Raw genomic sequence first — 23,480 nt, forward strand, 5'->3', positions numbered from 1 at the left:
TCTTCCCATAAGAAAAATGGTCAATGGGGCAAGTATTTAGCTCCTAAATTAGCTTTTGTGGTGTTCTCCGAGTGGGTCGATGCAACTTAGTTTCCTAGTCACTTTCGCAGTCTTCATTTTTCTCATCACTTTTGATCCTTTGCCTCATATACCTAACTTTCATGGCAATAACTTGTTGGAGTTTTTAGTTTTTTTTAACGTGTTTGATTTCTCATCCTAAAAGCTAACGCCCGAACAGGGATTTGAACTCTGGACCCTCAGATTAAGAGTCTGATGCTCTACCGACTGAGCTTTCCAGGCTCTCTGCAGAGTGATTGAAGTCATGACTTTCTGACCGACTGCCTTTCCCTTCTTTTTATAGCTCCACCTTTTACCATACCGTGCACTAGTACCTGCTTCCTAGAATTATAAAGGTAACTTTCACATATGTATTAGGGGATTACATTACCAGTGACTTTCTGGTGATAGCACCAGGAAATCAGCTGAGGAGCATGTCAATTACAAATAGGGGTTCGAGATCTAGAACAGACCACTGCCCCCAGTTTGATATACAAACTGTGACTGACCTGTCAGAACATGTTGGGCAGCATAGTGGTTCTAGCCCTCCAGCACCACTTTTTCCAGATCTTATATGAACCTCTGTATGAAGTTTTGTAAAAAAACAGGTGATTATAGCTCATTAAAACCTGTATCAATCTGCTGTTGAAGTTATGGAGAAGATATATAGACGACGTCGCTTTCTACGGCAAATTATTGAACTGGATTTACGTGAACTTTTGAGCTTGTAATCACCCTCTCTGGCCATGACACCCTATCAGCAGCAAGTTTTTGGCAGATCTGAGGGCAAAACCCGGAGTCTAAAGATGCCACCTGTGAGTGCACCCTTATAACCATTTAACGCGTAAGATGTAATCGGTTCTTTGTAAATCTTCCCATAAGAAAAATGGTCAAAGGGGCAAGTATTTAGCTCCTAAATTAGCTTTTGTGGTGTTCTCCGAGTGGGTCGATGCAACTTACTTTCCTAGTCACTTTCACAGTCTTCATTTTTCTCATCACTTTTGATCCTTTGCCTCATATAACTAACTTTCATGGCAATAACGTGTTCGAGTTTTTAGTTTTTTTTAACGTGTTTGATTTTTCATCCTAGAAGCTAACGCCCGAACAGGGACTTGAACCATGGACCCTCAGATTAAAAGTCTGATGCTCTACCGACTGAGCTATCCAGGCTCTCTGCAGAGTGATTGAAGTCATGACTTTCTGACCGACTGCCTTTCCCTTCTTTTTATAGCTCCACCTTTTACCATACCGTGCACTAGTACCTGCTTCCTAGAATTATAAAGGTAACTTTCACATATGTATTAGGGGATTACATTACCAGTGACTTTCTGGTGACAGCACCAGGAAATCAGCTGAGGAGCATGTCAATTACAAATAGGGGATTGAAATCTAGAACAGACCACTGCCCCCAGTTTGATATACAAACTGTGACTGACCTGTCAGAACATGTTGGGCAGCATAGTGGTTCTAGTCCTCCAGCACCACTTTTTCCAGAACTTATATGAACCTCTGTATGAAGTTTTGTGAAAAAACTGGTGATTATAGCTCATTAAAACCTTTATCAATCTGCTGTTGAAGTCACGGAGAAGATATATAGACGACGTCGCTTTCTACGGCAAATTATTGAACTGGATTTACGTGAACTTTTGAGCTTGTAATCACCCTCTCTGGCCATTACACCCTATCAGCAGCAAGTTTTTGGCAGATCTGAGGGCAAAACCCGGAGTCTAAAGATGCCACCTGTGAGTGCACCCTTATAGCCATTTAACGCGCTGATAGTATAGTTGGTAGAGACGTTAGGATGCCTATAACAATGCAACGGGAAATTGGACACCCAAATGGACAAAAGTACTGTAAATTACTTAGGTAGGCTTCTCAAGCAAGTTCTCTAGTTTTCACAGCATAATCCAGTCTCCTCAGAGACTATCAAAAATTGCCAATGCTGACTGTATTTCAAGTCATCATGGCGGGGTATTGGGAAAAGTTTTCAACTAGCAATAATCACGCCTCGGATAAACCTCATGGGCTATGATACTGCCACTGCGCAAAGCTGAGATTCTACTAGTGAGACATAGAAGAGCTAAAGCAGTGTAGTGATTAAACCTGTGGAGACACCCAGCAGTCAGTAAATGCAGAGCGGGGAATTGTGGGAATGGATATGCTAATATTTTATGCATACATTGTGGGTGGGCTGTTGCCCCGGGCTATAGGGAGCTGAAGATTGACATAAAATACTGACTCTTTTGTCCACTTTAGCTCTGTGTCAGTAGTTTCCCTAGATAGCCTTCCTGAAATTACTAGAACCACACGGTGGGTAGTGCCACACATCGTGTGCCCAAAACTAATTATGACAAGGAAATAGTGCCCCTGACAGTAATAGCGCCACATACATAACGGCCCCTAAAAAGTGTAGATATGGATACAGTTAAATGTTGCCATTCCCTGGGGAGCCAGTGGTACCTACTTCTAGCGACACCGCTGCCTAAGTCAGGTTGGGCCCACCACCGTCTATCTATCTAAAACATTAATCTCCATTGTTATCATTGTACACATAGGACATATCATCTCTAAAATATAATCGGTTCTTTGTAAATCTTCCCATAAGAAAAATGGTCAATGGGGCAAGTATTTAGCTCCTAAATTAGCTTTTGTGGTGTTCTCCGAGTGGGTCGATGCAACTTAGTTTCCTAGTCACTTTCGCAGTCTTCATTTTTCTCATCACTTTTGATCCTTTGCCTCATATACCTAACTTTCATGGCAATAACTTGTTGGAGTTTTTAGTTTTTTTTAACGTGTTTGATTTCTCATCCTAAAAGCTAACACCCGAACAGGGACTTGAACTCTGGACCCTCAGATTAAGAGTCTGATGCTCTACCGACTGAGCTTTCCAGGCTCTCTGCAGAGTGATTGAAGTCATGACTTTCTGACCGACTGCCTTTCCCTTCTTTTTATAGCTCCACCTTTTACCATACCGTGCACTAGTACCTGCTTCCTAGAATTATAAAGGTAACTTTCACATATGTATTAGGGGATTACATTACCAGTGACTTTCTGGTGATAGCACCAGGAAATCAGCTGAGGAGCATGTCAATTACAAATAGGGGTTCGAGATCTAGAACAGACCACTGCCCCCAGTTTGATATACAAACTGTGACTGACCTGTCAGAACATGTTGGGCAGCATAGTGGTTCTAGCCCTCCAGCACCACTTTTTCCAGATCTTATATGAACCTCTGTATTAAGTTTTGTTAAAAAAACAGGTGATTATAGCTCATTAAAACCTGTATCAATCTGCTGTTGAAGTCAAGGAGAAGATATATAGATGACGTCGCTTTCTACGGCAAATTATTGAACTGGATTTACGTGAACTTTTGAGCTTGTAATCACCCTCTCTGGCCATGACACCCTATCAGCAGCAAGTTTTTGGCAGATCTGAGGGCAAAACCCGGAGTCTAAAGATGCCACCTGTGAGTGCACCCTTATAACCATTTAACGCGTAAGATGTAATCGGTTCTTTGTAAATCTTCCCATAAGAAAAATGGTCAAAGGGGCAAGTATTTAGCTCCTAAATTGGCTTTTGTGGTGTTCTCCGAGTGGGTCGATGCAACTTACTTTCCTAGTCACTTTTGCAGTCTTCATTTTTCTCATCACTTTTGATCCTTTGCCTCATGTAACTAACTTTCATGGCAATAATGTGTTCGAGTTTTTAGTTTTTTTTTAACGTGTTTGATTTTTCATCCTAGAAGCTAACGCCCGATCAGTGACTTGAACCCTGGACCCTCAGATTAAAAGTCTGATGCTTTACCGACTGAGCTATCCAGGCTCTCTGCAGACTGATTGAAGTCATGACTTTCTGACCGTCTGTCTTTCCCTTCTTTTTATAGCTCCACCTTTTACCATACGTGCACTAGTACCTGCTTCCTAGAATTATAAAGGTAACTTTCACATATGTATTAGGGGATTACATTACCAGTGACTTTCTGGTGATAGCACCAGGAAATCAGCTGAGGAGCATGTCAATTACAAATAGGGGTTCGAGATCTAGAACAGACCACTGCCCCCAGTTTGATATACAAACTGTGACTGACCTGTCAGAACATGTTTGGCAGCATAGTGGTTCTAGCCCTCCAGCACCACTTTTTCCAGATCTTATATGAACCTCTGTATGAAGTTTTGTAAAAAAGCAGGTAATTATAGCTCAGTAAAACCTGTATCAATCTGCTGTTGAAGTCACGGAGACGATATATAGACGACGTCGCTTTCTACGGCAAATTATTGAACTGGATTTACGTGAGCTTTTGAGCTTGTAATCACCCTCTCTGGCCATGACACCCTATCAGCAGCAAGTTCTTGGCAGATATGAGGGCAAAACCCGGAGTCTAAAGATGCCACCTGTGAGTGCACCCTTATAACCATTTAACGCGTAAGATGTAATCGGTTCTTTGTAAATCTTCCCATTAAAAAAATGGTCAAAGGGGCAAGTATTTAGCTCCTAAATTAGCTTTTGTGGTGTTCTCCGAGTGGGTCGATGCAACTTAGTTTCCTAGTCACTCTCGCAGTCTTCATTTTTCTCATCACTTTTGATCCTTTGCCTTATATACCTAACTTTCATGGCAATAACGTGTTCGAGTTTTTAGTTTTTGTAACGTGTTTGATTTCTCATCCTAAAAGCTAACGCCCGAACAGGGACTTCAACCTTGGACCCTCAGATTAAAAGTCTGATGCTCTACCGACTGAGCTATCCAGGCTCTCTGCAGAGTTATTGAAGTCATGACTTTCTGACCGACTGCCTTTCCCTTCTTTTTATAGCTCCACCTTTTACCATACCGTGCACTAGTACCTGCTTCCTAGAATTATAAAGGTAACTTTCACATATGTATTAGGGGATTACATTACCAGTGACTTTCTGGAGATAGCACCAGGAAATCAGCTGAGGAGCATGTCAATTACAAATAGGGGATTGAAATCTAGAACAGAACACTGCCCCAGTTTGATATACAAACTGTGACTGACCTGTCAGAACATGTTGGGCAGCATAGTGGTTCTAGCCATCCAGCACCACTTTTTCCAGATCTTATATGAACCTCTGTATTAAGTTTTGTAAAAAAACAGGTGATTATAGCTCATTAAAACCTTTATCAATCTGCTGTTGAAGTCACGGAGAAGATATATAGACGACGTCGCTTTCTACGGCAAATTATTGAACTGGATTTACGTGAGCTTTTGAGCTTGTAATCACCCTCTCTGGCCATGACACCCTATCAGCAGCACGTTCTTGGCAGATATGAGGCCAAAAGCCGGAGTCTAAAGATGCCACCTATGAGTGCACCCTTATAACCATTTAACGCGTAAGATGTAATCGGTTCTTTTTAAATCTTCCCATAAGAAACATGGTCAAAGGGGCAAGTATTTAGCTCCTAAATTAGCTTTTGTGGTGTTCTCCGAGTGGGTCGATGCAACTTAGTTTCCTAGTCACTTTCGCAGTCTTCATTTTTCTCATCACTTTTGATCCTTTGCCTCATATACCTAACTTTCATGGCAATAACGTGTTCGAGTTTTTAGTTTTTTTTAACGTGTTTGATTTCTCATCCTAAAAGCTAACGCCCGAAAAGGGACTTTAACCCTGGACCCTCAGATTAAAAGTCTGATGCTCTACCGACTGAGCTATCCAGGCTCTCTGTAGAGTGATTGAAGTCATGACTTTCTGACCGACTGCCTTTCCCTTCTTTTTATAGCTCCACCTTTTACCATACCGTGCACTAGTACCTGCATCCTAGAATTATAAAGGTAACTTTCACATATGTATTAGGGGATTACATTACCAGTGGCTTTCTGGTGATAGCACCAGGAAATCAGCTGAGGAGCATGTCAATTACAAATAGGGGTTCGAGATCTAGAACAGACCACTGCCCCCAGTTTGATATACAAACTGTGACTGACCTGTCAGAACATGTTGGGCAGCATAGTGGTTCTAGTCCTCCAGCACCACTGTTTCCAGATCTTATATGAACCTCTGTATGAAGTTTTGTAAAAAAAGCAGGTAATTATAGCTCATTAAAACCTGTATCAATCTGCTGTTGAAGTCACGGAGAAGATATATAGACGACGTCGCTTTCTACGGCAAATTATTGAACTGGATTTACGTGAACTTTTGAGCTTGTAATCACCCTCTCTGGCCATGACACCCTATCAGCAGCAAGTTCTTGGCAGATATGAGGGCAAAACCCGGAGTCTAAAGATGCCACCTGTGAGTGCACCCTTAGAACCATTTAACGCGTAAGATGTAATCGGTTCTTTGTAAATCTTCCCATTAAAAAAATGGTCAAAGGGGCAAGTATTTAGCTCCTAAATGAGCTTTTGTGGTGTTCTCCGAGTGGGTCGATGCAACTTAGTTTCCTAGTCACTTTCGCTGTCTTCATTTTTCTCATCACTTTTGATCCTTTGCCTCATATACCTAACTTTCATGGCAATAACGTGTTCGAGTTTTTAGTTTTTTTTAACGTGTTTGATTTCTCATCCTAAAAGCTAACGCCCGAAAAGGGACTTTAACCCTGGACCCTCAGATTAAAAGTCTGATGCTCTACCGACTGAGCTATCCAGGCTCTCTGTAGAGTGATTGAAGTCATGACTTTCTGACCGACTGCCTTTCCCTTCTTTTTATAGCTCCACCTTTTACCATACCGTGCACTAGTACCTGCATCCTAGAATTATAAAGGTAACTTTCACATATGTATTAGGGGATTACATTACCAGTGGCTTTCTGGTGATAGCACCAGGAAATCAGCTGAGGAGCATGTCAATTACAAATAGGGGTTCGAGATCTAGAACAGACCACTGCCCCCAGTTTGATATACAAACTGTGACTGACCTGTCAGAACATGTTGGGCAGCATAGTGGTTCTAGTCCTCCAGCACCACTGTTTCCAGATCTTATATGAACCTCTGTATGAAGTTTTGTAAAAAAAGCAGGTAATTATAGCTCATTAAAACCTGTATCAATCTGCTGTTGAAGTCACGGAGACAATATATAGACGACGTCGCTTTCTACGGCAAATTATTGAACTGGATTTACGTGAACTTTTGAGCTTGTAATCACACTCTCTGGCCATGACACCCTATCAGCAGCAAGTTCTTGGCAGATATGAGGGCAAAACCCGGAGTCTAAAGATGCCACCTGTGAGTGCACCCTTATAACCATTTAACGCGTAAGATGTAATCGGTTCTTTGTAAATCTTACCATTAAAAAAATGGTCAAAGGGGCAAGTATTTAGCTCCTAAATGAGCTTTTGTGGTGTTCTCCGAGTGGGTCGATGCAACTTAGTTTCCTAGTCACTTTCGCTGTCTTCATTTTTCTCATCACTTTTGATCCTTTGCCTCATATACCTAACTTTCATGGCAATAACGTGTTCGAGTTTTTAGTTTTTTTTAACGTGTTTGATTTCTCATCCTAAAAGCTAACGCCCGAACAGGGACTTGAACCCTGGACCCTCAGATTAAAAGTCTGATGCTTTACCGACTGAGCTATCCCGGCTCTCTGTAGAGTGATTGAAGTCATGACTTTCTGACCGACTGCCTTTCCCTTCTTTTTATAGCTCCACCTTTTACCATACCGTGCACTAGTACCTGCTTCCTAGAATTATAAAGGTAACTTTCACATATGTATTAGGGGATTACATTACCAGTGACTTTCTGGTGATAGCACCAGGAAATCAGCTGAGAAGCATGTCAATTACAAATAGGGGATTGAAATCTAGAACAGAACACTGCCCCAGTTTGATATACAAACTGAGTGTGACCTGTCAGAACATGTTGGGCAGCATAGTGGTTCTAGCCCTCCAGCACCACTTTTTCCAGATCTTATATGAACCTCTGTATGAAGTTTTGTAAAAAAAACTGGTGATTATAGCTCATTAAAACCTATATCAATCTGCTGTTGAAGTCACGGAGAAGATATATAGACGATGTCGCTTTCTAAGGCAAATTATTGAACTGGATTTATGTGAACTTTTGAGCTTGTAATCACCCTCTCTGGCCATGAAACCCTATCAGCAGCAAGTTCTTGGCAGATATGAGGGCAAAACCCGGAGTCTAAAGATGCCACCTGTGAGTGCACCCTTATAACCATTTAACGCGTAAGATGTAATCGGTTCTTTGTAAATCTTCCCATAAGAAAAATGGTCAAAGGGGCAAGTATTTAGCTCCTAAATTAGCTTTTGTGGTGTTCTCCGAGTGGGTCGATGCAACTTAGTTTCCTAGTCACTTTCGCAGTCTTCATTTTTCTCATCACTTTTGATCCTTTACCTCATATACCTAACTTTCATGGCAATAACATGTTCGAGTTTTTAGTTTTTTTAACGTGTTTGATTTCTCATCCTAAAAGTTAACGCCCGAACAGGGACTTGAACCCTGGACCCTCAGATTAAAAGTCTGATGCTCTACCGACTGAGCTATCCAGGCTCTCTGCAGAGTGATTGAAGTCATGACTTTCTGACCGACTGCCTTTCCCTTCTTTTTATAGCTCCACCTTTTACCATACCGTGCACTAGTACCTGCTTCCTAGAATTATAAAGGTAACTTTCACATATGTATTAGGGGATTACATTACCAGTGACTTTCTGGTGATAGCACCAGGAAATCAGCTGAGGAGCATGTCAATTACAAATAGGGGATTGAAATCTAGAACAGAACACTGCCCCCAGTTTGATATACAAACTGTGACTGACCTGTCAGAACATGTTGGGCAGCATAGTGGTTCTAGCCCTCCAGCACCACTTTTTCCAGATCTTATATGAACCTCTGTATGAAGTTTTGTAAAAAAACAGGTGATTATAGCTCATTAAAACCTGTATCAATCTGCTGTCGAAGTCACGGAGAAGATATATAGACGACGTTGCTTTCTACGGCAAATTATTGAACTGGATTTACGTGAACTTTTGAGCTTGTAATCACCCTCTCTGGCCATGACACCCTATCAGCAGCAAGTTTTTGGCAGATATGAGGGCAAAACCCGGAGTCTAAAGATGCCACCTATGAGTGCATTATAACCATTTAAAACGTAAGATGTAATCGGTTCTTTGTAAATCTTCCCATAAGAAAAATGGTCAAAGGGGCAAGTATTTAGCTCCTAAATTAGCTTTTGTGGTGTTCTCCGAGTGGGTCGATGCAACTTAGTTTCCTAGTCACTTTCGCAGACTTCATTTTTCTCATCACTTTTGATCCTTTGCCTCATATACCTAACTTTCATGGCAATAACGTGTTCGAGTTTTTAGTTTTTTTTAACGTGTTTGATTTCTCATCCTAAAAGCTAACGCCCAAACAGGGACTTGAACCCTGTAAACCCTCAGATTAAAAGTCTGATGCTCTACCGACTGAGCTATCCAGGCTCTCTGCAGAGTGATTGAAGTCATGACTTTCTGACCGACTGCCTTTCCCTTCTTTTTATAGCTCCACCTTTTACCATACCGTGCACTAGTACCTGCTTACTAGAATTATAAAGGTAACTTTCACATATGTATTAGGGGATTACATTACCAGTGACTTTCTGGTGATAGCACCAGGAAATCAGCTGAGGAGCATGTCAATTACAAATAAGGGATTGAAATCTAGAACAGAACACTGCCCCAGTTTGATATACAAACTGTGACTGACCTGTCAGAACATGTTGGGCAGCATAGTGGTTCTAGCCCTCCAGCACCACTTTTTCCAGATCTTTTATGAACCTCTGAATGAAGTTTTGTAAAAAAACAGGTGATTATAGCTCATTAAAACTTGTATCAATCTGCTGTTGAAGTCACGGAGAAGATATACAGACGACGTCGCTTTCTACGGCAAATTATTGACCTGGATTTACGTGAACTTTTGAGCTTGTAATCACCCTCTCTGGCCATGACACCCTATCAGCAGCAAGTTTTTGGCAGATATGAGGGCAAAACCCGGAGTCTAAAGATGCCACCTGTGAGTGCACCCTTATTACCATTTAACGCGTAAGATGTAATCGGTTCTTTGTAAATCTTACCATAAGAAAAATGGTCAAAGGGGCAAGTATTTAGCTCCCAAATTAGCTTTTGTGGTGTTCTCCGAGTGGGTCGATGCAACTTAGTTTCCTAGTCACTTTCGCAGTCTTCATTTTTCTCATCACTTTTGATCCTTTGCCTCATATACCTAACTTTCATGGCAATAACGTGTTCGAGTTTTTATTTTTTTTTAACGTGTTTGATTTCTCATCCTAAAAGCTAACGCCCAAACAGGGACTTGAACGCTGGACCCTCAGATTAAAAGTCTGATGCTCTACCGACTGAGCTATCCAGGCACTCTGCAGAGTGATTGAAGTCATGACTTTCTGACCGACTGCCCTTCCCTTCTTTTTATAGCTCCACCTTTTACCATACCGTGCACTAGTACCTGCTTCCTAGAATTATAAAGGTAACTTTTACATATGTATTAGGGGATTACATTACCAGTGACTTTCTGGTGATAGCACCAGGAAATCAGCTGAGGAGCATGTCAATTACAAATAGGGGATTGAAATCTAGAACAGAACACTGCCCCCAGTTTGATATACAAACTGTGACTGACCTGTCAGAACATGTTGGGCAGCATAGTGGTTCTAGCCCTCCAGCACCACTTTTTCCATATCTTATATGAATCTCTGTATGAAGTTTTGTTAAAAAAACTGGTGATTATAGCTCATTAAAACCTTTATCAATCTGCTGTTGAAGTCACGGAGAAGATATATAGACGACGTTGCTTTCTACGGCAAATTATTGAACTGGATTTACGTGAACTTTTGAGCTTGTAATCACCCTCTCTGGCCATGACACCCTATCAGCAGCAAGTTTTTGGCAGATCTGAGGGCAAAACCCGGAATCTAAAGATGCCACCTGTGAGTGCACCCTTATAACCATTTAACACGTAAGATGTAATCGGTTCTTTGTAAATCTTCCCATAAGAAAAATGGTCAAAGGGGCAAGTATTTAGCTCCTAAATTAGCTTTTGTGGTGTTCTCCGAGTGGGTTGATGCAAGTTAGTTTCCTAGTCACTTTCGCAGTCTTCATTTTTCTCATCACTTTTGATCCTTTGCCTCATATACCTAACTTTCATGGCAATAACATGTTCGAGTTTTTAGTTTTTTTAACGTGTTTGATTTCTCATCCTAAAAGCTAACGCCCGAACAGGGACTTGAACCCTGGACCCTCAGATTAAAAGTCTGATGCTCTACCGACTGAGCTATCCAGGCTCTCTGCAGATTGATTGAAGTCATGACTTTCTGACCGACTGCCTTTCCCTTCTTTTTATAGCTCCACCTTTTACCATACCGTGCACTAGTACCTGCTTCCTAGAATTATAAAGGTAACTTTCACATATGTATTAGGGGATAACATTACCAGTGACTTTCTGGTGATAGCACCAGGAAATCAGCTGAGGAGCATGTCAATTACAAATAGGGGATTGAAATCTAGAACAGACCACTGCCCCCAGTTTGATATACAAACTGTGACTGACCTGTCAGAACATGTTGGGCAGCATAGTGGTTCTAGCCCTCCAGCACCACTTTTTCCAGATCTTATATGAACCTCTGTATGAAGTTTTGTAAAAAAAACTGGTGATTATAGCTCATTAAAACCTTTATCAATCTGCTGTTGAAGTCACGGATAAGATATATAGACGACGTTGCTTTCTACGGCAAATTATTGAACTGGATTTACGTGAACTTTTGAGCTTGTAATCACCCTCTCTGGCCATGACACCCTATCAGCAGCAAGTTTTTGGCAGATCTGAGGGCAAAACCCGGAGTCTAAAGATGCCACCTGTGAGTGCACCCTTATAACCATTTAACGCGTAAGATGTAATCGGTTCTTTGTAAATCTTCCCATAAGAAAAATGGTCAAAGGGGCAAGTATTTAGCTCCTAAATTAGCTTTTGTGGTGTTCTCCGAGTGGGTCGATGCAACTTAGTTTCCTAGTCACTTTCGCAGTCTTCATTTTTCTCATCACTTTTGATCCTTTGCCTCATATACCTAACTTTCATGGCAATAACATGTTCGAGTTTTTAGTTTTTTTAACGTGTTTGATTTCTCATCCTAAAAGTTAACGCCCGAACAGGGACTTGAACCCTGGACCCTCAGATTAAAAGTCTGATGCTCTACCGACTGAGCTATCCAGGCTCTCTGCAGAGTGATTGAAGTCATGACTTTCTGACCGACTGCCTTTCCCTTCTTTTTATAGCTCCACCTTTTACCATACTGTGCACTAGTACCTGCTTCCTAGAATTATAAAGGTTACTTTCACATATGTATTAGGGGATTACATTACCAGTGACTTTCTGGTGATAGCACCAGGAAATCAGCTGAGGAGCATGTCAATTACAAATAGGGGATTGAAATCTAGAACAGAACACTGCCCCCAGTTTGATATACAAACTGTGACTGACCTGTCAGAACATGTTGGGCAGCATAGTGGTTCTAGCCCTCCAGCACCACTTTTTCCAGATCTTATATGAATCTCTGTATGAAGTTTTGTAAAAAAACAGGTGATTATAGCTCATTAAAACCTTTATAAATCTGCTGTCGAAGTCACGGAGAAGATATATAGACGACGTTGCTTTCTACGGCAAATTATTGAACTGGATTTACGTGAACTTTTGAGCTTGTAATCACCCTCTCTGGCCATGACACCCTATCAGCAGCAAGTTTTTGGCAGATATGAGGGCAAAACCCGGAGTCTAAAGATGCCACCTATGAGTGCATTATAACCATTTAAAACGTAAGATGTAATCGGTTCTTTGTAAATCTTCCCATAAGAAAAATGGTCAAAGGGGCAAGTATTTAGCTCCTAAATTAGCTTTTGTGGTGTTCTCCGAGTGGGTCGATGCAACTTAGTTTCCTAGTCACTTTCGCAGACTTCATTTTTCTCATCACTTTTGATCCTTTGCCTCATATACCTAACATTCATGGCAATAACGTGTTCGAGTTTTTAGTTTTTTTTAACGTGTTTGATTTCTCATCCTAAAAGCTAATGCCCGAACAGGGACTTGAACCCTGTAAACCCTCAGATTAAAAGTCTGATGCTCTACCGACTGAGCTATCTAGGCTCTCTGCAAAGTGATTGAAGTCATGACTTTCTGACCGACTGCCTTTCCCTTCTTTTTATAGCTCCACCTTTTACCATACCGTGCACTAGTACCTGCTTCCTAGAATTATAAAGGTAACTTTCACATATGTATTAGGGGATTACATTACCAGTGACTTTCTGGTGATAGCACCAGGAAATCAACTGAGGAGCATGTCAATTACAAATAGGGGATTGAAATCTAGAACAGACCACTGCCCCCAGTTTGATATACAAACTGTGACTGACCTGTCAGAACATGTTGGGCAGCATAGTGGTTCTAGCCCTCCAGCACCACTTTTTCCAGATCATATATGAACCTCTGTATGAAGTTTTTTTTAAAAAACTGGTGATTATAGCTCATTAAAACCTTTATCAATCTGCTGTTGAAGTCACGGAGAAGATATATAGACGATGTTGCTTTCTACGGCAAATTATTGAACTGGATTTACGTGAACTTTTGAGCTTGTAATCACCCTCTCTGGCCATGACACCCTACCAGCTATCCAGGCTCTCTGCAGAGTGATTGAAGTCATGACTTTCTGACCGACTGCCTTTCCCTTCTTTTTATAGCTCCACCTTTTACCATACCGTACACTAGTACCTGCTTACTAGAATTATAAAGGTAACTTTCACATATGTATTAGGGGATTACATTACCAGTGACTTTCTGGTGATAGCACCAGGAAATCAGCTGAGGAGCATGTCAATTACAAATAAGGGATTGAAATCTAGAACAGAACACTGCCCCAGTTTGATATACAAACTGTGACTGACCTGTCAGAACATGTTGGGCAGCATAGTGGTTCTAGCCCTCCAGCACCACTTTTTCCAGATCTTTTATGAACCTCTGAATGAAGTTTTGTAAAAAAACAGGTGATTATAGCTCATTAAAACCTGTATCAATCTGCTGTTGAAGTCACGGAGAAGATATATAGACGACGTCGCTTTCTACGGCAAATTATTGACCTGGATTTACGTGAACTTTTGAGCTTGTAATCACCCTCTCTGGCCATGACACCCTATCAGCAGCAAGTTTTTGGCAGATATGAGGGCAAAACCCGGAGTCTAAAGATGCCACCTGTGAGTGCACCCTTATTACCATTTAACGCGTAAGATGTAATCGGTTCTTTGCAAATCTTACCATAAGAAAAATGGTCAAAGGGGCAAGTATTTAGCTCCCAAATTAGCTTTTGTGGTGTTCTCCGAGTGGGTCGATGCAACTTAGTTTCCTAGTCACTTTCGCAGTCTTCATTTTTCTCATCACTTTTGATCCTTTGCCTCATATACCTAACTTTCATGGCAATAACGTGTTCGAGTTTTTATTTTTTTTTAACGTGTTTGATTTCTCATCCTAAAAGCTAACGCCCAAACAGGGACTTGAACGCTGGACCCTCAGATTAAAAGTCTGATGCTCTACCGACTGAGCTATCCAGGCACTCTGCAGAGTGATTGAAGTCATGACTTTCTGACCGACTGCCCTTCCCTTCTTTTTATAGCTCCACCTTTTACCATACCGTGCACTAGTACCTGCTTCCTAGAATTATAAAGGTAACTTTTACATATGTATTAGGGGATTACATTACCAGTGACTTTCTGGTGATAGCACCAGGAAATCAGCTGAGGAGCATGTCAATTACAAATAGGGGATTGAAATCTAGAACAGAACACTGCCCCCAGTTTGATATACAAACTGTGACTGACCTGTCAGAACATGTTGGGCAGCATAGTGGTTCTAGCCCTCCAGCACCACTTTTTCCAGATCTTATATGAATCTCTGTATGAAGTTTTGTTAAAAAAAACTGGTGATTATAGCTCATTAAAACCTTTATCAATCTGCTGTTGAAGTCACGGAGAAGATATATAGACGACGTTGCTTTCTACGGCAAATTATTGAACTGGATTTACGTGAACTTTTGAGCTTGTAATCACCCTCTCTGGCCATGACACCCTATCAGCAGCAAGTTTTTGGCAGATCTGAGGGCAAAACCCGGAATCTAAAGATGCCACCTGTGAGTGCACCCTTATAACCATTTAACACGTAAGATGTAATCGGTTCTTTGTAAATCTTCCCATAAGAAAAATGGTCAAAGGGGCAAGTATTTAGCTCCTAAATTAGCTTTTGTGGTGTTCTCCGAGTGGGTTGATGCAAGTTAGTTTCCTAGTCACTTTCGCAGTCTTCATTTTTCTCATCACTTTTGATCCTTTGCCTCATATACCTAACTTTCATGGCAATAACATGTTCGAGTTTTTAGTTTTTTTAACGTGTTTGATTTCTCATCCTAAAAGCTAACGCCCGAACAGGGACTTGAACCCTGAACCCTCAGATTAAAAGTCTGATGCTCTACCGACTGAGCTATCCAGGCTCTCTGCAGATTGATTGAAGTCATGACTTTCTGACCGACTGCCTTTCCCTTCTTTTTATAGCTCCACCTTTTACCATACCGTGCACTAGTACCTGCTTCCTAGAATTATAAAGGTAACTTTCACATATGTATTAGGGGATTACATGTAATCGGTTCTTTGTAAATCTTCCCATAAGAAAAATGGTCAAAGGGGCAAGTATTTAGCTCCTAAATTAGCTTTTGTGGTGTTCTCCGAGTGGGTCGATGCAACTTAGTTTCCTAGTCACTTTCGCAGTCTTCATTTTTCTCATAACTTTTGATCCTTTGCCTCATATACCTAACTTTCATGGCAATAACGTGTTCGAGTTTATAGTTTTTTTAACGTGTTTGATTTCTCATCCTAAAAGCTAACGCCCGAACAGGGACTTGAACCCTGGACCCTCAGATTAAAGTCTGATGCTCTACCGACTGAGCTATCCAGGCTCTCTGCAGAGTGATGGAAGTCATGACTTTCTGACTGACTGCCTTTCCCTTCTTTTTATAGCTCCACCTTTTACCATACCGTGCACTAGTACCTGCTTCCTAAAATTATAAAGGTAACTTTCACATATGTATTAGGGGATTACATTACCAGTGACTTTTTGGTGATAGCACCAGGAAATCAGCTGAGGAGCATGTCAATTACAAATAGGGGATTGAAATCTAGAACAGACCACTGCCCCCAGTTTGATATACAAACTGTGACTGACCTGTCAGAACATGTTGGGCAGCATAGTGGTTCTAGCCCTCCAGCACCACTTTTTCCAGATCTTATATGAACCTCTGTATGAAGTTTTGTAAAAAAACTGGTGATTATAGCTCATTAAAACCTTTATCAATCTGCTGTTGAAGTCACGGAGAAGATATATAGACGACGTTGCTTTCTACGGCAAATTATTGAACTGGATTTACGTTAACTTTTGAGCTTGTAATCACCCTCTCTGGCCATGACACCCTATCAGCAGCAAGTTTTTGGCAGATCTGAGGGCAAAACCCGGAGTCTAAAGATGCCACCTGTGAGTGCACCCTTATAACCATTTAACACGTAAGATGTAATCGGTTCTTTGTAAATCTTCCCATAAGAAAAATGGTCAAAGGGGCAAGTATTTAGCTCCTAAATTAGCTTTTGTGGTGTTCTCCGAGTGGGTCGATGCAACTTAGTTTCCTAGTCACTTTCGCAGTCTTCATTTTTCTCATCACTTTTGATCCTTTGCCTCATATACCTAACTTTCATGGCAATAACGTGTTCGAGTTTTTAGTTTTTTTTAACGTGTTTGATTTCTCATCCTAAAAGCTAACGCCCGAACAGGGACTTGAACCCTGGACCCTCAGATTAAAAGTCTGATGCTCTACCGACTAAGCTATCCAGGCTCTCTGCAGAGTGATTGAAGTCATGACTTTCTGACCGACTGCCTTTCCCTTCTTTTTATAGCTCCACCTTTTACCATACCGTGCACTAGTACCTGCTTCCTAGAATTATAAAGGTAACTTTCACATATGTATTAGGGGATTACATTACCAGTGACTTTCTGGTGATAGCACCAGGAAATCAGCTGAGGAGCATGTCAATTACAAATAGGCGATTGAAATCTAGAGCAGACCACTGCCCCCAGTTTGATATACAAACTGTGACTGACCTGTCAGAACATGTTGGGCAGCATAGTGGTTCTAGCCCTCCAGCACCACTTTTTCCAGATCTTATATGAACCTCTGTATGAAGTTTTTTAAAAAAAACTGGTGATTATAGCTCATTAAAACCTTTATCAATCTGCTGTTGAAGTCACGGATAAGATATATAGACGATGTTGCTTTCTACGGCAAATTATTGAACTGGATTTACGTGAACTTTTGAGCTTGTAATCACCCTCTCTGGCCATGACACCCTATCAGCAGCAAGTTTTTGGCAGATCTGAGGGCAAAACCCGGAGTCTAAAGATGCCACCTGTGAGTGCACCCTTATAACCATTTAACGCGTAAGATGTAATCGGTTCTTTGTAAATCTTCCCATAAGAAAAATGGTCAAAGGGGCAAGTATTTAGCTCCTAAATTAGCTTTTGTGGTGTTCTCCGAGTGGGTCGATGCAACTTAGATTCCTAGTCACTTTCGCAGTCTTCATTTTTCTCATCACTTTTGATCCTATGCCTCATATACCTAACTTTCATGGCAATAACATGTTCGAGTTTTTAGTTTTTTTAACGTGTTTGATTTCTCAACCTTAAAAGTTAACGCCCGAACAGGGACTTGAACCCTGGACCCTCAGATTAAAAGTCTGATGCTCTATCGACTGAGCTATCCAGGCTCTCTGCAGAGTGATGGAAGTCATGACTTTCTGACCGACTGCCTTTCCCTTCTTTTTATAGCTCCACCTTTTACCATACCGTGCACTAGTACCTGCTTCCTAGAATTATAAAGGTAACTTTCACATATGTATTAGGGGATTACATTACCAGTGACTTTCTGGTGATAGCACCAGGAAATCAGCTGAGGAGCATGTCAATTACAAATAGGGGATTGAAATCTAGAACAGACCACTGCCCCCAGTTTGATATACAAACTGTGACTGACCTGTCAGAACATGTTGGGCAGCATAGTGGTTCTAGCCCTCCAGCACCACTTTTTCCAGATCTTATATGAACCTCTGTATGAAGTTTTGTAAAAAAACTGGTGATTTTTTTACAATACATGAAGTTTTGTAAAAAAACTGGTGATTATAGCTCATTAAAACCTTTATCAATCTGCTGTTGAAGTCACGGAGAAGATATATAGACGACGTCGCTTTCTACGGCAAATTATTGAACTGGATTTACGTGAACTTTTGAGCTTGTAATCACCCTCTCTGGCCATGACACCCTATCAGCAGCAAGTTTTTGGCAGATCTGAGGGCAAAACCCGGAGTCTAAAGATGCCACCTGTGAGTGCACCCTTATAACCATTTAACGCGTAAGATGTAATCGGTTCTTTGTAAATCTTCCCATAAGAAAAATGGTCAACGGGGCAAGTATTTAGCTCCTAAATTAGCTTTTGTGGTGTTCTCCGACTGGGTCGATGCAACTTAGTTTCCTAGTCACTTTCGCAGTCTTCATTTTTCTCATCACTTTTGATCCTTTGCCTCATATACCTAACTTTCATAGCAATAACATGTTCGAGTTTTTAGTTTTTTTTAACGTGTTTGATTTCTCATCCTAAAAGCTAACGCCCGAACAGAGACTTGAACCCTGGACCCTCAGATTAAATGTCTGATGCTCTAACGACTGAGCTATCCAGGCTCTCTGCAGAGTGATTGAAGTCATGACTTTCTGACCGACTGCCTTTCCCTTGTTTTTACAGCTTCACCTTTTACCATACCGTGCACTAGTACCTGCTTCCTAGAATTATAAAGGTAACTTTCACATATGTATTAGGGGATTACATTACCAGTGACTTTCTGGTGATAGCACCAGGAAATCAGCTGAGGAGCATGTCAATTACAAATAGGGGATTGAAATCTAGAACAGAACACTGCCCCCAGTTTGATATACAAACTGTGACTGACCTGTCAGAACATGTTGGGCAGCATAGTGGTTCTAGCCCTCCAGCACCACTTTTTCCAGATCTTATATGAATCTCTGTATGAAGTTTTGTAAAAAAAACTGGTGATTATAGCTCATTAAAACCTTTATCAATCTGCTGTTGAAGTCACGGATAAGATATATAGACGACGTTGCTTTCTACGGCAAATCATTGAACTGGATTTACGTGAACTTTTGAGCTTGTAATCACCCTCTCTGGCCATGACACCCTATCAGCAGCAAGTTTTTGGCAGATCTGAGGGGAAAACCCGGAGTCTAAAGATGCCACCTGTGAGTGCACCCTTATAACCATTTAACGCGTAAGATGTAATCGGTTCTTTGTAAATCTTCCCATAAGAAAAATGGTCAAAGGGGCAAGTATTTAGCTCCTAAATTAGCTTTTGTGGTGTTCTCCGAGTGGGTTGATGCAACTTAGTTTCCTAGTCACTTTCGCAGTCTTCATTTTTCTCATCACTTTTGATATTTTGCCTCATATACCTAACTTTCATGGCAATAACGTGTTCGAGTTTTTAGTTTTTTTTAACGTGTTTGATTTCTCATCCTAAAAGCTAACGCCCGAACAGGGACTTGAACCCAGGACCCTCAGATTAAAAGTCTGATGCTCTACCGACTGAGCTATCCAGGCTCTCTGCAGAGTGATTGAAGTCATGACTTTCTGACCGACTGCCTTTCCCTTCTTTTTATAGCTCCACCTTTTACCATACCGTGCACTAGTACCTGCTTCCTAGAATTATAAAGGTAACTTTCACATATGTATTAGGGGATTACATTACCAGTGACTTTCTGGTGATAGCACCAGGAAATCAGCTGAGGAGCATGTCAATTACAAATAGGGGATTGAAATCTAGAACAGACCATTGCCCCCAGTTTGATATACAAACTGTGACTGACCTGTCAGAACATGTTGGGCAGCATAGTGGTTCTAGCCCTCCAGCACCACTTTTTCCAGATCTTATATGAACCTCTGTATGAAGTTTTGTAAAAAAAACTGGTGATTATAGCTCATTAAAACCTTTATCAATCTGCTGTTGAAGTCACGGAGAAGATATATAGACGACGTCGCTTTCTACGGCAAATTATTGAACTGGATTTACGTGAACTTTTGAGCTTGTAATCACCCTCTCTGGCCATGACACCCTATCAGCAGCAAGTTTTTGGCAGATCTGAGGGCAAAACCCGGAGTCTAAAGATGCCACCTGTGAGTGCACCCTTATAACCATTTAACGCGTAAGATGTAATCGGTTCTTTGTAAATCTTCCCATAAGAAAAATGGTCAAAGGGGCAAGTATTTAGCTCCTAAATTAGCTTTTGTGGTGTTCTCCGAGTGGGTCGATGCAACTTAGTTTCCTAGTCACTTTCGCAGTCTTCATTTTTCTCATCACTTTTGATCCTTTGCCTCATATACCTAACTTTCATGGCAATAACATGTTCGAGTTTTTAGTTTTTTTTAACGTGTTTGATTTCTCATCCTAAAAGTTAAAAGATTAAAAGTCTGATGCTCTACCGACTGAGCTATCCAGGCTCTCTGCAGAGTGATTGAAGTCATGACTTTCTGACCGACTGCCTTTCCCTTCTTTTTATAGCTCCACCTTTTACCATACCGTGCACTAGTACCTGCTTCCTAGAATTATAAAGGTTACTTTCACATATGTATTAGGGGATTACATTACCAGTGACTTTCTGGTGATAGCACCAGGAGCATGTCAATTACAAATAGGGGATTGAAATCTAGAACAGACCACTGCCCCCAGTTTGATATACAAACTGTGACTGACCTGTCAGAACATGTTGGGCAGCATAGTGGTTCTAGCCCTCCAGCACCACTTTTTCCAGATCTTATATGAACCTCTGTATGAAGTTTTGTAAAAAAAACTGGTGATTATAGCTCATTAAAACCTTTATCAATCTGCTGTTGAAGTCACGGAGAAGATATATAGACGACGTTGCTTTCTACGGCAAATTATTGAACTGGATTTACGTGAACTTTTGAGCTTGTAATCACCCTCTCTGGCCATGACACCCTATCAGCAGCAAGTTTTTGGCAGATCTGAGGGGCAAAACCCAGGAGTCTAAAGATGCCACCTGTGAGTGCACCCTTATAACCATTTAACGCGTAAGATGTAATCGGTTCTTTGTAAATCTTCCTATAAGAAAAATGGTCAAAGGGGCAAGTATTTAGCTCCTAAATTAGCTTTTGTGGTGTTCTCCGAGTGGGTCGATGCAACTTAGTTTCCTAGTCACTTTCGCAGTCTTCATTTTTCTCATCACTTTTGATCCTTTGCCTCATATACCTAACTTTCATGGCAATAACGTGTTCGAGTTTTTAGTTTTTTTTTTTAACCTGGACCCTCAGATTAAAAGTCTGATGCTCTACCCACTGAGCTATCCAGGCTCTCTGCAGAGTGATTGAAGTCATGACTTTCTGACCGACTGCCTTTCCCTTCTTTTTATAGCTCCACCTTTTACCATACCGTGCACTAGTACCTGCTTCCTAGAATTATAAAGGTAACTTTCACATATGTATTAGGGGATTACATTACCAGTGACTTTCTGGTGATAGCACCAGGAAATCAGCTGAGGAGCATGTCAATTACAAATAGGGGATTGAAATCTAGAACAGACCACTGCCCCCAGTTTGATATACAAACTGTGACTGACCTGTCAGAACATGTTGGGCAGCATAGTGGTTCTAGCCCTCCAGCACCACTTTTTCCAGATCTTATATGAACCTCTGTAAGAAGTTTTGTAAAAAAAACTGGTGATTATAGCTCATTAAAACCTTTATCAATCTGCTGTTGAAGTCACGGAGAAGATATATAGACGATGTCGCTTTCTACGGCAAATTATTGAACTGGATTTACGTGAACTTTTGAGCTTGTAATCACCCTCTCTGGCCATGACACCCTTTCAGCAGCAAGGTTTTGGCAGATATGAGGGCAAAACCCAGAGTCTAAAGATGCCACCTGTGAGTGCACCCTTATAACCATTTAACGCGTAAGATGTAATCGGTTCTTTGTAAATCTTCCTATAAGAAAAATGGTCAAAGGGGCAAGTATTTAGCTCCTAAATTAGCTTTTGTGGTGTTCTCCGAGTGGGTCGATGCAACTTAGTTTCCTAGTCACTTCGCAGTCTCATTTTCTCATCACTTTTGATCCTTTGCCTCATATACCTAACTTTCATGGCAATAACGTGTTCGAGTTTTTAGTTTTTTTTTTAACGTGTTTGATTTCTCATCCTAAAAGCTAACACCCGAACAGGGACTTGAACCCTGGACCCTCAGATTAAAAGTCTGATGCTCTACCGACTGAGCTATCCAGGCTCTTTGCAGAGTGATTGAAGTCATGACTTTCTGACCGACTGCCTTTGCCTTCTTTTTATAGCTCCACCTTTTACCATACCGTGCACTAGTACCTGCTTCCTAGAATTATAAAGGTAACTTTCACATATGTATTAGGGGATTACATTACCAGTGACTTTCTGGTGATAGCACCAGGAAATCAGCTGAGGAGCATGTCAATTACAAATAGGGGATTGAAATATAGAACAGACCACTGCCCCCAGTTTGATATACAAACTGTGACTGACCTGTCAGAACATGTTGGGCAGCATAGTGGTTCTAGCCCTCCAGCACCACTTTTTCCAGATCTTATATGAACCTCTGTATTAAGTTTTGTAAAAAAAAACTGGTGATTATAGCTCATTAACCACTTCAGCCCCCAGTGCTTAAACACCCTGAAAGACCAGGCCACTTTTTACACTTCTGACCTACACTACTTTCACCGTTTATTGCTCGGTCATGCAACTTACCACCCAAATGAATTTTACCTCCTTTTCTTCTCACTAATAGAGCTTTCATTTGGTGGTATTTCATTGCTGCTGACATTTTTACTTTTTTTGTTATTAATCGAAATTTAACGATTTTTTGCAAAAAAATGACATTTTTCACTTTCAGTTGTAAAATTTTGCAAAAAAAAACGACATCCATATAGAAATTTTGCTCTAAATTTATAGTTCTACATGTCTTTGATAAAAAAAAAATGTTTGGGTAAAAAAAAAATGGTTTGGGTAAAAGTTATAGCGTTTACAAACTATGGTACAAAAATGTGAATTTCCGCTTTTTGAAGCAGCTCTGACTTTCTGAGCACCTGTCATGTTTCCTGAGGTTCTACAATGGCCAGACAGTACAAACACCCCACAAATGACCCCATTTCGGAAAGTACACACCCTAAGGTATTCGCTGATGGGCATAGTGAGTTCATAGAACTTTTTATTTTTTGTCACAAGTTAGCGGAAAATGATGATTTTTTTTTTTTTTTTTTCTTACAAAGTCTCATATTCCACTAACTTGTGACAAAAAATAAAAACT

General features: G+C 40.9%; 22 non-coding genes across 22 annotated transcripts; all 22 read right to left on the reverse strand.

The window, feature by feature from the left end:
• Positions 1 to 227: 227 nt before the first annotated feature.
• Positions 228 to 300, reverse strand: TRNAK-CUU. Its single transcript has one exon. It is a non-coding gene; the product is annotated as a tRNA-Lys (tRNA).
• Positions 301 to 1,154: 854 nt separating this feature from the next.
• Positions 1,155 to 1,227, reverse strand: TRNAK-UUU. The gene has a single exon. It is a non-coding gene; the product is annotated as a tRNA-Lys (tRNA).
• A 741-nt stretch (positions 1,228 to 1,968) lies between these two features.
• Positions 1,969 to 2,109, reverse strand: LOC120987388. Its single transcript, XR_005776003.1, has one exon. It is a non-coding gene; the product is annotated as a U4 spliceosomal RNA (small nuclear RNA).
• Positions 2,110 to 2,877: 768 nt separating this feature from the next.
• On the reverse strand, positions 2,878 to 2,950 carry TRNAK-CUU. The gene has a single exon. It is a non-coding gene; the product is annotated as a tRNA-Lys (tRNA).
• Positions 2,951 to 3,806: 856 nt separating this feature from the next.
• Positions 3,807 to 3,879, reverse strand: TRNAK-UUU. Its single transcript has one exon. It is a non-coding gene; the product is annotated as a tRNA-Lys (tRNA).
• An 852-nt stretch (positions 3,880 to 4,731) lies between these two features.
• TRNAK-UUU lies at positions 4,732 to 4,804 on the reverse strand. The gene has a single exon. It is a non-coding gene; the product is annotated as a tRNA-Lys (tRNA).
• An 853-nt stretch (positions 4,805 to 5,657) lies between these two features.
• TRNAK-UUU lies at positions 5,658 to 5,730 on the reverse strand. The gene has a single exon. It is a non-coding gene; the product is annotated as a tRNA-Lys (tRNA).
• An 855-nt stretch (positions 5,731 to 6,585) lies between these two features.
• On the reverse strand, positions 6,586 to 6,658 carry TRNAK-UUU. The gene has a single exon. It is a non-coding gene; the product is annotated as a tRNA-Lys (tRNA).
• An 855-nt stretch (positions 6,659 to 7,513) lies between these two features.
• On the reverse strand, positions 7,514 to 7,586 carry TRNAK-UUU. Its single transcript has one exon. It is a non-coding gene; the product is annotated as a tRNA-Lys (tRNA).
• An 853-nt stretch (positions 7,587 to 8,439) lies between these two features.
• Positions 8,440 to 8,512, reverse strand: TRNAK-UUU. Its single transcript has one exon. It is a non-coding gene; the product is annotated as a tRNA-Lys (tRNA).
• Positions 8,513 to 9,363: 851 nt separating this feature from the next.
• Positions 9,364 to 9,438, reverse strand: TRNAK-UUU. Its single transcript has one exon. It is a non-coding gene; the product is annotated as a tRNA-Lys (tRNA).
• Positions 9,439 to 10,291: 853 nt separating this feature from the next.
• On the reverse strand, positions 10,292 to 10,364 carry TRNAK-UUU. Its single transcript has one exon. It is a non-coding gene; the product is annotated as a tRNA-Lys (tRNA).
• Positions 10,365 to 11,218: 854 nt separating this feature from the next.
• On the reverse strand, positions 11,219 to 11,291 carry TRNAK-UUU. Its single transcript has one exon. It is a non-coding gene; the product is annotated as a tRNA-Lys (tRNA).
• An 854-nt stretch (positions 11,292 to 12,145) lies between these two features.
• Positions 12,146 to 12,218, reverse strand: TRNAK-UUU. The gene has a single exon. It is a non-coding gene; the product is annotated as a tRNA-Lys (tRNA).
• Positions 12,219 to 13,069: 851 nt separating this feature from the next.
• On the reverse strand, positions 13,070 to 13,144 carry TRNAK-UUU. The gene has a single exon. It is a non-coding gene; the product is annotated as a tRNA-Lys (tRNA).
• A 1,382-nt stretch (positions 13,145 to 14,526) lies between these two features.
• Positions 14,527 to 14,599, reverse strand: TRNAK-UUU. Its single transcript has one exon. It is a non-coding gene; the product is annotated as a tRNA-Lys (tRNA).
• Positions 14,600 to 15,454: 855 nt separating this feature from the next.
• TRNAK-UUU lies at positions 15,455 to 15,527 on the reverse strand. The gene has a single exon. It is a non-coding gene; the product is annotated as a tRNA-Lys (tRNA).
• A 1,316-nt stretch (positions 15,528 to 16,843) lies between these two features.
• TRNAK-UUU lies at positions 16,844 to 16,916 on the reverse strand. Its single transcript has one exon. It is a non-coding gene; the product is annotated as a tRNA-Lys (tRNA).
• An 855-nt stretch (positions 16,917 to 17,771) lies between these two features.
• TRNAK-UUU lies at positions 17,772 to 17,844 on the reverse strand. Its single transcript has one exon. It is a non-coding gene; the product is annotated as a tRNA-Lys (tRNA).
• Positions 17,845 to 18,738: 894 nt separating this feature from the next.
• TRNAK-UUU lies at positions 18,739 to 18,811 on the reverse strand. The gene has a single exon. It is a non-coding gene; the product is annotated as a tRNA-Lys (tRNA).
• An 855-nt stretch (positions 18,812 to 19,666) lies between these two features.
• Positions 19,667 to 19,739, reverse strand: TRNAK-UUU. The gene has a single exon. It is a non-coding gene; the product is annotated as a tRNA-Lys (tRNA).
• Positions 19,740 to 22,360: 2,621 nt separating this feature from the next.
• On the reverse strand, positions 22,361 to 22,433 carry TRNAK-UUU. Its single transcript has one exon. It is a non-coding gene; the product is annotated as a tRNA-Lys (tRNA).
• Positions 22,434 to 23,480: the final 1,047 nt, after the last annotated feature.

This window comes from Bufo bufo, chromosome 1, assembly GCF_905171765.1.
Source record: "Bufo bufo chromosome 1, aBufBuf1.1, whole genome shotgun sequence".
In the NCBI taxonomy this organism is placed as follows: Eukaryota; Metazoa; Chordata; class Amphibia; order Anura; family Bufonidae; genus Bufo; species Bufo bufo.